We start from the raw sequence: 13871 nt of genomic DNA on the forward strand, positions 1-13871 counted from the left end.
ACTGTTCGCCCATTGGGAAAGACCGTTGTAATGTTCTTTACATGATCATACCGCATATAAGGTTCGAGTGAATCGGGGGCTTTAAGTTATAGAGATAAATGTTAAAACTACATGTAGGGAAAATACATTTATAAGTCTATACCTGGCACGACACTGATTTTTCGCGTGCTCTAACATTTATCTATGAAGTTAATAGGAAATGCTGAGAGCTTTTACTTATACTGTAAATAAGAATTCCGGCGTGAATGGCCTTACTTTGCTGGCGTATTAATTAAACGCAGGCATACTAGCCATATGTTATACTAATATGGTCAAACAAATTTAGTCAACAAGGTGGCTTATGGTAAGGTAAATACAGATACCTGCATCCAACCATTTTGAAGATTCTGTGTTACCTAATCCCGCCCCTTTATGTCAAAGAAAACCAAATACTAATTTTAACATTATATTTTCAGACCACAAACAGAAAGCCTACCCAATATTCCAAATCATCGGACTACACATCACAAGGTAAGACAAGTTTTACTTTTAAATACTAAACATTTGTCTAGCTGTATTTCAAAATTCTACATTCGACGGTTGCCATAGCAATTAGTAAACATTTCACCAGTTGTTCAGATGCTTTATGTGAACAAGGAGGCGTTTATGTACAGTTTACTAGCTTACTCCTACACATATATACTAGCAATTATAGGGACATGCCCGCAGAGAGACGTCATTTACCAATAGCTAAGATCATACTTTATTGCATGCTAAAGTTTGTTTAGACACATATAACACATATATCACATTGACGTTGTATTATTGTTGTGATGAAAAGATAACATTATCTATAGGTATTGTTTGTCTTTACAAGTTGTTGTTTTTGTATATTTGATGATACTCATTAGACGTGCTTTCTGGGTGAGGATTCTATACAGTCTATGTTTTTCTGAATATCCTTATCTATTGATTTCTGATTTTGAGACTCTATCATAATAAATAGGCTAAAACTAATTTAACTGTTAGTAGAGATAGATATAATCTATATAGACATTATTTCATGTCGATAAAATTATATTATGAATACAAATTAGCACTGTCTTGGTAATTTGAGTTCAACGTCAAATTGGAAATCCAACAAAGAAAGCTGGATTTTGAATTCTGTTGTATTATTTTGAATGCAAGTACATGTATGTCACTAGAGATAAGTTGTAGTTTGATGTTGTACGAACATTTGATCTTCGTGTATTGTTCACAGTAAAATTTTGAAATTGTTGCATTTGTTTAAAGAGCACATAAAATGCCCCTATTATAAAAGTGGCATGTAATTAAAGTGTGTGACTACTATACGCTTTACACCAGTTTAATTCAGTTTTATTCATAATTGATTGCGACATATTCACTTAAACGTTAACGTTGTCCATTTTTAGATCAGTTTTAGATTCAACAACACTTGCCATAGACGGGGTAGTACCTGCTCTTTCCAGAATGTTGTGCTTTTGTATCATTCATGGATTTTATATTTTTTGATGTAGTCTGATTCAGGAATTCAGGAAAGTTTTGTATTTTGCTCTAATCATTCAAGATAATCCCAGTTTAGCATTAAGATATATTGGGTCTTTGTCATATTTTAGACCTTTCTTATGTTTATACATTATTCGAAAGATGACATATAAGTGTTCATAACTACTTGCTTTAAATCAAATTATAGTTTAAATCGAAAATGGCTATTCATCTGAGAATTGTTGCTGCAGTGGGCGAAGTTCCAACTTTCTATTACAGAGGTGTCAAATAAATCTACAACTATTTATTTTAACATGAGAAATTGTGTATATAGTCGTTCTGAGAACATTCGCTTTTTATTTCGGAAGACAGTTTAACAAGAGTACAACTTTTATAATTTATTTTAAAAATATTTAAGACTTGAACACTTCTTCTGATGAGTGGCTTGTCTAAAAATATTACCCGTAAAACTTATTTTATCAGCTGATAACAAGTTGGAGGTTTGCACTCTATAAAAGTTCACTTTAATTAACATACCAGTATTATATTTAAGGCCATAGACAACACAAATTACTTCTATTTAAAACAAATTCTGTCCCGAAAATTATTCAAATCAACCAATTCTAATTTATGTAATGACCATTTAGAATTAATATTGGTTTCTATTTGATGTCTTAGGTGAATATACCACCTTAGTAATTCTGTTATCTTTCATATACAAGCAAGTCTGTTCTTCATAAACTCTGATGTGCTTAAATACACAATAACGCCAGTCTTTACGTTAAAACGGCTAGGGCACAGTGGACGCTTATGGTTGGTTTGTGACAAACTTTAGTCAGCAGTAACTAATTTGTTTTTCTACAAAATATTTAATTTTTGATTAATCCAATTTGTTGATACAATAATTTCAAAGATTATATAACAAATTGTAGTTTATGCCCCCGTCAGACCGGGGTCGCGTCCTTACTGCGCTGCTGCGACCGTACGGCGACCAGAAAATGCACAAGGTCGCCGACAAACGTGAACACACCGCGCAAAAATGTCCCCAAAAATTAAAAACTTGAAAAAAGGTCGTGTTCTCATAGCTTTCCAGTTCAGATCGCAGAACCTTGGCGTTTGTTTTGAATATGCTCAAAACAAACGCCGTGACTCGGCGATCATTGGCGACCATGGTGACCACAGCACGATAGCTGGCGTTTCCACCACGCTTATGGCGATCTTAACGCGCTCTAAAACCATTTTCCGTCGCCGTAGCAGCGAAGTACGGACGCCGCCCCGGTCTGACGGGGGTATTACTGATTCTACATTTGATTTTAAATCTCTCATTTTATTCCCATTGACTTAGTTTAATTATATAACGTGGGCTTAATGTGATTCAGACCATAAATAACTTTCCTGGTTTATAAAGTTGTGGATTTTCTAGTTTACACTTGGACGTTTAAAGATAACTTACAATATAACAAGGCTGTTTTGTTTAGATTAAGGATTGGTTTTTGTAGATAATGCCACCCAGCTGTTTTAGTATATAAGAGCTTCCACTCTTCGTGTCTTGAATTAGTCTTCAAATGATATAATTCTTTGAAGAATTTTCAGTTCATGAATCTCCAAGAAGCCGCAAGGAAACGTAAAGTATTAACTCTATCACATTTATATGCTATGCCTTTCATTAACCTTGAAGATAATTTCCTCTCCTCTGTGTTATTTTTAAGCCAGGAAAAGGTAATTTACCGCGAAACTTGATATGCAGTTTCTCTTGGCACTATATATCAGTAGTGTAAGCTCTACTTGTCGACATGTCGTAAATCATATACCCCAACGTTCAAGCTTAGTAAGATGAACATGATTTTTAATATGGACAGTTCACCGTAAAAATTATTTGTAGAACATAAATCATTAAAATAATTGTAAACCAATTGTTATACATTTGTATTAAACCGATGGTCTCGGGACTCATGGCGCCCTTAATCGGTCCTGCACTTAATCAAGGTTTTGGCCAAATCAGGTCTGATAAGGACTGTTAATAGCCCGTTCAGACGCTTAAGTTGAACTAGTTTAAAAACCCCGGGGATCGTTAAACCAGTTTAACTTAAGCGTCTGAACGCACATGTGGGGCAAATAAACCAGTTTAAAAACCCCAGCTCGCGACCTGTCTTCGAGAAGGCTTTTTATTTTAAACTGGTTCATCTTAGCCGTCTGAACGGGTTGGCTTAAAAACCCCAGCTCCAGCTTGCTTTGAGCATGCGCAGTACGCAGTAAGTTACATTCCTGTGCCAATGTTATCTTAAGCGTGCGAGAACCGAATAAAGAATATGAAGCTACCCATGCGCAATTAACTCTAACCTCCGACCGAAGAGGTCAGAATAGTTAAACTGTTTTGGCTTATAGTACGTGTGAACGCAACACGATGCTGTCTTAAAAACCCCAGCGATTATGAACTGGTTTAAAAATAAGCGTCTGAACGGGCTATTATAACTCAATATCATCAAAAATCTTCGACATTGAAAACACGTATTATTTGTCAATTTAGATCAACATTGGTCTTATGATCTTACAAAGAAAAGATGGGCTTTTGATATCCAATATTCAAGACAAAATAAACATTTTACCATTGGTACACGAATCGTGTACCATAATGTGTTTCAGCGCCATTTGAAACAAGAGACTAAAAGAACAGGGCTAGACATATTCCACAAGTCATGTCAAATGGTGACGCTATATTCTTATCTGGAGAGCATGCGCAATAAATACCATCGGTGTAGACTGGAATAACTAGACGCTAAAGATTGCCATTCACATGAGACTTATGGCGTATTTCGACGAACATAACTGATTAGAAATTACAGTAAAAACAAACGATTGAATGTAAATCAGTTTATATACATTCATATAACATTATTATATGTGTTGCGACCCATTTTTGTCAATTTCTAGGTCCAAAATATTAACGATTTAGCTCCTTTAAGTAGGATTGTGAGTAGGTCAGTAATCAGACAGGTCCCAGCTGTCTTTATATATATATATATATATATATATATATATATATAGCTATACCGATACGTGGTGGGTATGGTGGGTATCGTTTAAGCGTTAGGATGGGCTCCTCTAGAACATGTTATACCACTTCCCATTTGTGCTGTTCTCATAGCTAACAAACATTTGTTGTAGGGTACTTTTTCTGGTGGTTATCACTAATTATTTGAAATGTTGTTATCTTTGTGTCTGTGTAGAATAAACGAATTATATGACAATATTGTACTGTACATGCTGTGTGCATTCGTGGACTACATTAATAAATCAAGCCACTTTTTCCCGGTAAAAAGAGAGAGAGATGATACTTAAAATTCAGTCGACACAAACTAGGTCATTGCGCGTAGGGGTCTTTAGCAGTGGGAGGAAACCGGAGTACCCTACTCCTTGTCACGTACAACCGGAGAATCGAAACCACTCCAGTTGACTCAATGACATCTAGACCTTTTGATACAGCACGCACGTGCTAACCATTCGGCTATCCAACCCACCTGAGCCGTTTGTACGTGAACGTTAAAACCGCTTATCCGGACATGTAACCCTTTTAAGATTTCGGGTTAATTGTTTTGATGGGATACCTGATAATCTATTGCCGTTCCTTTAGATGTAGATGCAGTGCATGACCCACGTGTTGTACTTGATAAGGAAATTTAAATTTCATCTACACGAATTTTTATAAAATGAAAGTCTGCTTTTATCCAAACACCTTATAATACAGCTTGGGTCTTCATTTCCAGGGAGTATAACGATATCATGGACTTTTGACTATTATGACCAATAATTCTGACGTTCATATGTTATAATTAATTACGCATAGTCATACGCATAATATGGCACGGTTAGTGAACATAATGGCCCACGAGCAGGCATATAAGATAGCTTAACTTTTTATGGTTATCTCTGTGTAGATGAATTTGCTTCAGATTTGCATCCTAATTGCAAAGTTAAGCGAGTTTAACATACCTGATATTGAATATACTTTTGTACACGATAAAAGCATCTCTACATTAGGACAGAGGGGTAGTCATTAAGATTAACAATATAAAAACAAGAAGTAATTGTTCATTTGCTCTTTACAATGCATTGAATAGACCCCGAATAGAGTATAAATTTGTAGTTTAAATAAAGTTTCTGACGTGTATAAACTTATATTTATAGAATAACTTAAAGCCAAGTTCCCTAATATTCTATAATGTGTCTTTATATTTATAGAAATCTAAGAATCCTATAATATGCTTGTTTATTTATAGGAAGCTTAGTAAATAATTAATTAATACTGGTTATATAATTCCTTACACCGCCCTGTAAACGACTTTGTGCTTGATTCCAACCAGCTAAGTTTTCCACCCTTTAAGTAGTATTTGATATCTGTTACGTTAAATCACCGACATATTCTCGATTTTATATTAACGAAGATAAAACGAAAGTTGAGATAAAACAGACAACCTGTAGTACACGTCTGCTTGAAATGAATACGGTGTCAGTTTATGCCACATGTTCAGTTTGCCATAAAGGGAGATGAGGTAATTAGTGTTAATAATACTAGTTCATTAAGTCTACTATTTCTGACTGTATCCTTCTGTTCAATTCATTTTCAGTATGTACATTCCACTTATCGTTTACAACACGTCTGTCTGTTTCTGGTCCATCAACAACCAGCTGTGTCAGTAGACAGCAGAGAAAATCTTTTCAGTATCTCGTTCACACATCAATGTTTTCGTTTGTAATTAATTTAGGAGGGTTTTCTCTAGTTTATGCACTTTCACGTATTTTTGATAAAATGTTTTGCATTATTTTCGTGTGTAGAAACCGACAAATACATATTAGTGTTAAGAAAAATGAAAATAGTTTAAAATGTTTTACATTATATTCGTGCGTAGAAACCGACAAATACAAATTAGTGTTTAATAAGTGATCGAACCAGTCTATAAATATGAGTCAATTGGGCTAAAAGGACCTTAGAAAAGATACATTTTTTTTTCGTTGAAGGTGTTTCAAGTGTTTAATAATTACAAAACGAAAAACGATGCGCTTTTATAAATCTGAATGAATAATTATACCGATTTACTCTATTGGTAGGTGCTATTATCCCATATTGATATATTTGCGATTAAAATTGTTAAGTTATATATCAATTGATATTGTGATATCAATACCTATACCGATTTGCTATATTAGAAGGTGCTAATAGTTATAGCATGTATGCCTTGTATATAATAACATGTTATATATTGTGTCTGTTATCGTTGTAGGATTCTTGGTTAATCATTCTACCGTATAAATAAATATATGTTACAACAGTAATGTATATAACTATAAACCCCCAGTTTTATTACTGTACAGATCTCTGGAAAACCATGGCAACGTAATTCATGATACCGGTATTTTTGCCGGTCTCCTTAAATTTAACGCTTATTTAATGACAGTGGTTTGAAGATTATATGCAGTCAATAACCTACTCATGATTTGATTGACCTTGAAAGTATTTTCTGAAGGTTATGCCTGAAATGTATTTTAACACATGCTTGGATTACTTTAACCGATAGAATTAGATTATTCCTAACAATAACGACCCAGGAAATTAAATGAAATATTTGAAATAAATCGATTTTAATTTAACGAATTAATTGTTGACAATGTATTTTCCACATTAGTTTCACTGTCTTTGCACTTAAAGTTTTTGAGGTTCTATGTATAATCAAGCTTATTCAACGGGGTTGTACAGTATTTTGGCCTTCAGTTACTATTATGATTCCATTGTCTTTGTTCTTTAAATTTTATCAATCCATCGAATTTCAGGAATGGTTAACGACTTACAATGGCAATATTATAGTCAGATATCGTTCTCGCATAACATGTATTTGCTCATGGTAAAACCATCAAGCCTCCATTTTGAACTAGATGAAAGGTATAGTCGGTAGTTAAAAAGTAGGAGGGCTATAAATTAATATGGCACCTTGCCCATACAGTCTGGGGTATTAATGGCTAGAATTTCCTCAATTATATCAATACGCCTGCCACTAATACTAAGACTATGCATCGTTGAAAAAGGTAAAGTACTACAATACCTTCAACGTATAGGCTAGAGAATCATTTTTCATGTTGTCTCTCAATATATATATGATATTCTATGATTTATTAGCGTCTGTATGAACCGGAACAGGATGGATTCAAATTACAATATATAGCAATAATGTATATCGGTTATAAGTGAAAGGGTCTTTTATAACCTTAAATTGCTTTAGAATTGACTCATAATTAAAGTTGCGTTTACACTTGGTCGCGATAAGCGTAACGTAGTCGCTACTGACCGCGATAAAATTCAAGAAATTACATCGTTTACATAGCTATAGAATAACCGTTCTTGGAACCGCTTTTGGTACGTCAAATGTGGAACTCTTCACATTAAAATTAATTTCAGTCACGGGGTAAAGGGTCAGAGGGTCAAACGTAATGCTAACGCATACGCAGAAATCCGTACTGAGACCGGATAGCGTTTACTCTGCGAAAATTTAACCGTGCCGTAATGAGAACGGTGCCGAGATCACCTAACACCAGTGGGCTAGATTGGCACGGTTCTCAATATGGCACGGCTATGTTTGACCCGTGTATACTACAAAAAAATTTAACGTTACGTTCGCGGCACGTCTAAAGTTTGTAATGTAAACGGGGTTATAAAGTTTTATCTTGTTTAGTTCACAGTAAATGGTTCCTGGTAGTTTTCCAGTTTTAAAGGGGCATAACTGCTGTTAATAGTTATGGTATAGATACAAGTCACAGTATAATTTATATATAAGTTATTTATAAGCTATATACAATGGAAATAAAAAATACCAGGTGAAGGTAATGCATAACTGAATCAATATCTTGTTAGCTTTGTAAAAATGTTCTAAATTAAACAGACAGCATATTATGTTAAACATCTTTTATAATCAACAAAATGTACTTAACGAAGTTGAAGTTACCAAATTCTGAGATCTGTTTACCGTGAGTTATAGCTATATATAGCACATGCATACTTTTCAGTAATGACTGATGGTGATATGTATAGCTGGGGGAGGAAAAGGTTTACTTTTTTTCCTGTTTTGTAAATTAAAGTATCAATGACGTTTTCACCTATGTTTTTCTATAGCCATGTTAAGAGCTAGGATCCATATGTACGTATTGTTTATCTTTATTTAGTGAAAGGTGTTTGATGAGTTTAAACTAGATGAAGAGGAGATGATATTGACGTCAATAGCAGACGATGTATCTTTTGAGTATGTCGAGATAACCTACACAAATCGGTTACACCCAGTTCCTTAATCAATTGGCAAATGTTCATTTTCAACAATTTCTGAAAATATGTATAAATTTTAAAGCTACCGACGCCTACAACGTCTAAGAATATTTAAGACATGCATTTCTTTATTGATAGTATACGGGAAACGGCGATTTCTTTAATTAGCACAGTGTGTGTGTGAGTTAGTTGTATTTTACGTCCGCTTCCACCGAGGTGAAAAATGAAAGCGGAAGTAAAATACAACTAACTCACACACAGTGCTGATTAAAGAAATAGCACAGTAAAATGATTTCACTTATATGTGAAAATAAAGTGTTGAAGAACATAATGTAGTGAAATGTTAGAGATGATGTGCAATGCTTGAAAAATTGTGGTACAATGCTTAAAAAACTGTGGTACAATGCTTGAAAAACTGTAATGCTTGAAAAATTGTGCTGCAATGCTTGATAAATTCTCACAAATGTACAAAGGTGTAATGCTTAAAAATTGTGCTGCAATGCTTGAGAGGTTGAGAAACTTTCTCACATGTACAGTGGTGCAATGCTTGAGAAACACTCACATGTATATTGGTAGACTACACTGCTTGAGAAACTCTCATACCATAAGTGTACATTACTGTAATGCTTGCAAGTGTACAGTGGTATAATTCCTACGACATTACTCTAGTGAGAAAATATGAGTCAGTCCAGAACAACTCTACAGGGCCACCACGTCGCCCTCGTGTGTCCTGCGGGTATAAACAACTATACAAAATTCACATCTTCGTATTACATTCGTGTGACCTTCTGTAGGCATCGCACTGACTTCGGCAGTTGATTGGCTGTTGACCCCGATCGCAAAAACCAAAATTCCGTATTCGTATGGCCATCTGGTGTCAATTTCGGGACAGTGTGACGTCCGCATACAGAGCAAATACTGTTTGAGAAAAAATGTACTGAATAGTATAGAGCAAATACTTTTTGAGAAAATGTGCTGAATAGTATAGTGCAAATACTCTTGGCGAACTAGGGGATAATCTTACAGAACATGTAGTAAATTTTCATTATTCATATTCTGTACAAATAAACACTGGAAAGTGTTTTAGTCACCGTCTTGTCCTCGATATAAGATTGAATTAAATTATTCTTCAGTCAGGGACGGACGAATACGGAGAATTGAAGATAGGGACATGAAATCTGTAGAAAGTAATATGAACTTTAGATGTCCATAAGACTATTGTTACATAGTGTGAGTGAGAGACAGTGATAGGTAAAAGATTATAATTATCCTATGACCGCATGTGTAATAAACTCTCCACTGTTCTCTAATTCACACTATGTAACAATATTTTTTTTTTTTTTTTTTTTTTTTTTTTTTCTGGATGCAAAATATTGTTACATAGTGTGAATTAGAGAACAGTGGAGAGTTTATTACACATGCGGTCATAGGATAATTATAATCTTTTACCTATCACTGTCTCTCACTCACACTATGTAACACTACTTTATTTTATGTAATGCTTAAGGTTGTACATGTAGCATAATGTAAGCATGTGTGTTGCATTGTGGCTTCATTTCATGTATATCAAATGTATTTTCCGACGTTGTTTCCCCTTGTCAGTGGTGCAGAACAGAGGGCCTGACAAGGACAGCTGTCTAGTCCTTCGGATGAGACGAAAAACCGAGGTCTCGTGTATACATTAGAATGCACGTAAAAGATCCCTTGGCAGTTGGAATTCGATATAAGAGTAGGCGATAGTGCGCTGCCCGGGCAAAATTTCCCTCATAGCACACTGTATGGCGTATGCCCGTCTTCATTAGCCCAGTATAGGAGCAGAACAGTAGGACGTTAAACCCCATTTCATTTCATGTACATCAAATGTATCACAAGACATGCTTTACCCGGCCAAAGAGGCCTACTTAGTTGACAGTACACTGAAAAATCAAAGATATGGCGGTGGAAACGCCGGTGGACGTGCAATATTATCTTCTACACCCGCCCGGCACTATTCAATTCTATTCCAGCATTATTATTTTCCTTGTTTCATATTTAATAGCATTTTGTGTCTATTTCATACTCCCAACATTTCATATGCATGTAGCTTTCCCTAAACTGAAACTTTTGTTAAAAATGTTTAGTTTAAAAAAAACAAACAAACAACACTTAGCTATATCCACCATCTATTGGTACTATTTGTCAGGTTTGACGTACTTTATTAGTACAGTTATCGGGGTGTGATGCTAAGATGGTATCTATAACAATCCATTACTATTTTTGCACACTTACCTTATTGGTTAAATTGGTTAAACTTTATTATTCAACGAATCATATTTCTAGCAATAGTTTCAGACATAAATTTGACCTCTATCTTTGTTGTTGATATTAACTCCCTTCATTATGTGTTACAGACGGACTTTATTTGTGTGATGTAAAGTTTGTAAATGGAGCTACCTTGGCAACATTCTACCTGGCGGAGAGAGTTCACTACATGTTACTGGTGATTGGCCATGGCTTTATATGTTTAATCGAAAATATTTAAAGGCAAGGTGAATTGTAAATTCAAAATATGAAACCCAGGAACAAGAATGGCATTGTCAACTGGAGATTTAAATTAGATAATGGCCGAGAAATACTGCAATATAGTGGTCATCTTCTTTCAGTTTATTGGCTAGTTCACATTATCAATTATTTGTCTATAAATCGCCAGTGGTCAGAAACTGTAGAGCTGGAAAATTATGGTTGACAGGTATTCGGTAGAGTATGCTGGCCATAACTTGAAAGTTCAAAGAACTATGTTTAATACTGTAATAAAAATGTAGAAACTAGGTGAAAGAACATTCTACTCTGAACTTATTTGAATATGTTAGAACGGCTGTGGTTTATCATTAATACAAACTATTATTGTTATCTAAAATATAATAATTATATCCTCTAATATTGTTCCTTAAAGGAGATGGTCCATCTGCTTCTAAATTCTAACAAAGGGTAGCAAATGATGACAGCTTCTCGTATCACCTCTCAGAAAAATTATGAGTGCCCACGTTTAAGCACACTTAATTACTTACATAATGCGCTAGTACCATCCCAAAGCTTACAAAATATGAAATGAAACAAAATGGGGTTTAACGTCCTACTGTTCTGCATCGATTGGTCTAATGAAAACGGACAGGCAAGATACAGTGCTGCACTACGGCCTACTCTTAATATTGAATTCTAACTGCTAAGGGTTCTTTTACATATTTTGTCCCAACTGAACGACTATGCGATGTGCATTGTCAGACGCTCCGTCCTGCACCACTGGCAAAGGCAAAGGGGGGGGGGGGGCACACCGGAAAGTCCCGGTGAACTTTCTTGGCCAACATCAGGATCTAACACGGGACCTCCAGGTTAGCGAGCCTACGCCTTACTCACTAGAGACACCACCATCCTAATAATGCTGATGATTTTTAGTAAATCGGTGATATTTACTATCTTGTGTAACTTTTAGTCGTCTTTTGCCTTTTCCAGTTGATATTTGTAAGTTAGGGATCCGCCGGCGCCAACATTGCATGCTATCTATAGTGTGGTGTTTCAAAGTTTTCCATAGTTTTTTGACCTGTCATCCTTATTTATCTATTGTTAAACGATAGAAATAGATGACCCTCTCCTTTAAATCTAACATTTTATCCCAGCATTCCACCCTTTTTCATGAAATATTTAAATATAAACAGCACCTCTATGATTTATATAAGGAAAGGGTGTCGATTTGATTGGATTTGATTGTGTTTTCTGTATGCAAGATTATATTAGTGAAAATTCAATGACCTCTTTCATCATCTGCGCCTAAATTTCCAGTGTATACTTTACACAGCGGGATTCTCAGTGTATGTTACTGTTCTGATTGATTGGGTAAAAAATGTTGTTTTTTTTACTACAGAAGGGGAGTTACCACCCCATTTTTGTTTGAACTCAACCTTTTTAGTTGATTTTTAAAAAAAGTTTCGTATATTGTATGCGGAACTACAGCAATCATGTTGGTCCAATACGGCGTAGTTTTATTGTGTTTACCATTGCAGATTTAATGTATTACTGAATAACCCACACTAAAACATAATATACAACAAATCGACACTAATCAACGAGGTTCTGTGTTTTTCTAATAATGGCATTACGTGTTTTATGACGTTATATTATTTTGCTTTATAAAATAAATTTTCCAATCTTTCTATAAGACTGCCTTTTGCTTTTTGGCCTGTTTATACTCCGAATATTTCGTATCTTCTTTCATAAATATAGCATGGCCATCTTATATTGATTTGTTTATGTTCTTCATCAGGCCACGAGATACGATATTCTTTCTCTTTCAATTTGAAAATCGTACAATCGCATCATCCTGGTATACACAATATTAATTTTAAGAAAACAGTTATTAAGAATTACAAAAACATACAAATTTTGTTGGATTACACAATGGTTTAAAAAATAAATAATTAGACACAATGGTGCCAGTGTAGAACATTCCACCGTGTTTAGTGGTGGGGTTGAGGTGCAGGGGGTTTGGTAATGAATCAAAAAAAGCGAAAAACTGTTTTGTATACAGTCATGTTTGTTACGTCATTTGTTATTTGAGGCTATGATTAGTTTCTTTGGAAGGTCTAATAATACTTTTGGCTTCTGACTGTCCAATCTTTTTATGTACTTTCGGCTTTTGGAGAGCAAAGGGGGTGGGGGAGGGTGTGTGTTACTTGACAGCATTCTAGATCCGTGAGCTTTGTGTATAATTCCTAATTTTTGATAAATATGAGAATGGGTGGGGTGGATTTGGGAAAGGCTTCTATCTATTATGATAACTCCTATTCATTAGATATAGACTGGTACATGTAGGGTAGGATAGTTTAACAATTCATCGAGTTACTGCAATATCATACCGTAATTTTGTCGCAAATACAATGGCGTTGTACAATTATGCCGGCGATCCCCCTTTCCCACAAAATAGCTGGTTATGGGCTTGGTCCCCATAAACATATATAACCCCATTGGCGACCACATTATCCGACGTACATACAAAATTCATTCATAGCTAGCCATATCCTGGCTCCTTGAGCCAATGACAACCTTT

The 13871-nt window shown here is 35.0% G+C and overlaps 1 long non-coding RNA gene across 1 annotated transcript; it reads left to right on the plus strand.

Annotated features, from left to right (window-relative positions):
- Positions 1-202: 202 nt before the first annotated feature.
- Positions 203-12983, plus strand: LOC126811019 (uncharacterized). The gene is made up of 3 exons (XR_007675352.2): positions 203-343; positions 456-510; positions 11182-12983. It is a non-coding gene; the product is annotated as an uncharacterized LOC126811019 (long non-coding RNA).
- Positions 12984-13871: the final 888 nt, after the last annotated feature.

The sequence above is a fragment of the Patella vulgata genome, chromosome 2 (genome assembly GCF_932274485.2).
Source record: "Patella vulgata chromosome 2, xgPatVulg1.2, whole genome shotgun sequence".
In the NCBI taxonomy this organism is placed as follows: Eukaryota; Metazoa; Mollusca; class Gastropoda; family Patellidae; genus Patella; species Patella vulgata.